This window comes from Geospiza fortis, unplaced genomic scaffold (assembly GCF_000277835.1).
Source record: "Geospiza fortis unplaced genomic scaffold, GeoFor_1.0 scaffold518, whole genome shotgun sequence".
NCBI lineage: Eukaryota > Metazoa > Chordata > Aves > Passeriformes > Thraupidae > Geospiza > Geospiza fortis.
Window position 1 is genome coordinate 14,689 of NW_005054882.1, and position 2,749 is coordinate 17,437.

At 48.5% G+C, this 2,749-nt stretch overlaps 1 protein-coding gene across 1 annotated transcript in view; it reads left to right on the plus strand.

Moving 5' to 3' along the window:
* Window positions 1–2,749, plus strand: part of LOC102040753 (RNA-binding protein EWS) — a 23,739-nt gene that overhangs the window by 8,086 nt on the left and 12,904 nt on the right. The window lies entirely within an intron of this gene.

Below are 2,749 nucleotides of genomic sequence, written 5' to 3' on the forward strand. Positions count from 1 at the left end.
CCCCCAGCTCTCCCAGCCTGGCTCCAGCCCTCCATGGCCTCCTCTGGACTGGCTCCAGCAGCTCCAGGTCCCTCATGGAATGGTTTTGGCTGGGAGAGACCTTAAAGCCCATCCAGTGCCACCCCCTGCCATGGCAAGGACACCTCCCACTATCCCAGGCTGCTCCAAGCCCCATCCAGCCTGGCCTTGGGCACCTCCAGGGCTGTGGCAGCCATGCATAAACAGGAATAAATGCACTGTTGAGTTTTCAGGGCAGAGTTTGGGTGCTGTGGGACCCAGCAGGACGTGCTGTGCTCAGAGCAAAGGGAGCAGTGTCCCTGGCTGCTCCTCAGCCCTTCCCTTCCCTGCCTGTCCTGTCACTGGCAGTGACATGTGCCTGTTCTGATCCTGTACCTTCTCCTCCTCATCTTGTGCTTCCCACAGTGGAAGGAGCCAGCCCAGGTTGGCCTGTCCTGCTCACTCTTGCATGGAAAATTCTGTCTCATCCTGTCAGGACCTGAGGTCCCCTTTGGTGGAACCCTGGAGGTGTCACTTGGTTTTAGTGCCAAACTCTGGAGTGTCAGAGCTCGCCCAGGCAAGGCTGCAGTGCTCTTTGCCATCTCCAAACCCTCCCAAGTGCCATCTCCATGGATAAAATCCTGACCACTAAGACATTTTAGGTGACTCCAACCCCATTTCCTAAAGGATAAACAGCATCCTGCCCTCCACCTTTGCATGCCCCGTGGTGGTTTTGCATTTCCAGAGCATGTACTTGTTCCTTAATGCTCCATAAACTCTCCCAACGTGTTCTTGGAGCTGGAATTTCCTCCAGATGAGTGTCTGAATGTTTAAAACTATTGAGACAATGTTTAATTCATGTATATTCATGTTTAGTTAATGTATGTTTGGGCTGAATATTCAGGAGTTTTAGGAAGCAGATTTTCCTCCCAGTGATCCCTTGGGTGCCGTGTCCTGCACATTCCTGGGAGAGACATTATAAACATTTTGTAGTTGGAATTAAACACTTCCCAAAGCAAGGGAATTCCAGGACAGACAGACACTGAGATATCTGGCTGTAGAAGCCATTGAGGAATTCTTCACAGGGAGGAGCTGGAGAGAAAATATTAACCAAAATGAAAATATTTACCATCTTTACATGGATCAGGAAAATTCCTGCTCCTGAGATCCATATCCATTAGCCAGTGTCACTGGGGGTTATCTGCAGGGCTTTTTCCTTTCATTTAAGGCTACCTAGAGAAAGGTTGGCAGCAAAAAATGATTTGTGAACTTCCAAAATTCCTTTCTTAGAAATATTTACATCCCTGTGACTCCTGTGGACTCCAGTCCCACAGGGGTCACAGGAAACTGCTCTGTTGATGTTTTTCCTTCTCCCTTAAGAGGAGATTTGCTGGAATAATAATAATAATAATATCAGGCTCTTTTTTTCTGCACAGCTGCACTTTTTGTTTTCTTGGTAGGCAAAAAAAAAAAACAAAAAACAAAAAACTTCATTTTCTTTTCATCCATGAAAAAACCACCAACTTAGAAAGTGGTCAAGCAAAAGATCCTATCAGCCCACAGAGCAGGGCTGGGGCAGCTCTGGGCATGGAGCCAGGCTGGATTTATCCTTCCTCCACCTGCCTCTCCTTGAGGAGCCAGAGCTGTGGAAAGGAGACTGCAGCCTCTCTCTCCCTGCCTTGCTGCCTTTCATGCTCAATAAACCCCTGGGGCAGACATTGTCATGCCCTGAGACACGTGCAGTTCTTCAAGTTGGATCCCAGTCCTGTTCTCCTGTGAATCACCTTTTTGTACTGCAGTTCCTTAAAGCAATTTTTTGTTGTTGTTGCCTGCACAGCCTGGGGTTTTGGTGAGGTCAAGGAAATCCAAGGGGTGTGTGGATGCAGCCTTTCAGGATGGGTGGGAATGGCAGGCATGGATTTTTCCTTGCCCTGCCTCCAGGAAAGAGTTGGCACCCTCCTCCCCTCCCTGGGGATGTGGAAAAAGGTGTCTTGGAGAAAAAAGGATTTGGGAGCAGCTCCCTCAGGTTAGGGATCACTGGGCACCCTCAGACCTGTGGCTCATTAATCAGTGCAGGGTGTTGGCAGGAATTACAGGAGTAAATAAATAAAGAGCATTTTGGTGTCCAGGTGTGGATCTCTTGGAGTGGGAATTGCTCTCTAAAGCCAGCCAGCCCCTGCTTCCCTTTACCTGGGGAATTTGAGGTATGGATATTGATATTTCTAAAGGATTTGGAATTAATGAGCACACAGCTGCCATAACAACCCCAAAATATCCCAAAACAGGCTGGAGAGAGAGTCAGCTCTGCAGCCCTTCTCCAGCCCCTCACTGGTGGGATAGACACAAGCAGGAGGCAGCTCTCTTCCTAAGGAAATCCCTCTGGAAAAAAGGAATCCCTCTGGAAAGAAGAAATCTCTCTGAGTCCAGCCTTTTCCAGTTGATATTCTCTGTGGGTCAAATCCTGCAAGCTTCTCCACCACCTGAGGAATTCCTGGCCTTCAGTGAGGGGTTTCTTTGAGGGGAATTTAGGCACTTTATTCCTTCTGTCACCTTTTTCTTTCACCAGCTTTTCTGCTCTCTCAACTTTTATCTTCCTAGCTGGGATGGGAGGAGAGAGAGGTGATGTAATAGGAATGCCACTTTCAAAACAGCAGCTCTTGAGGGTTCCCAGAGTGTCCAAACTGGGCTTGATTTGTGATTTAGACCAGTGGGATGGGAAATCACTGCCTTTCCTTTGGGACAAACCCTTCCT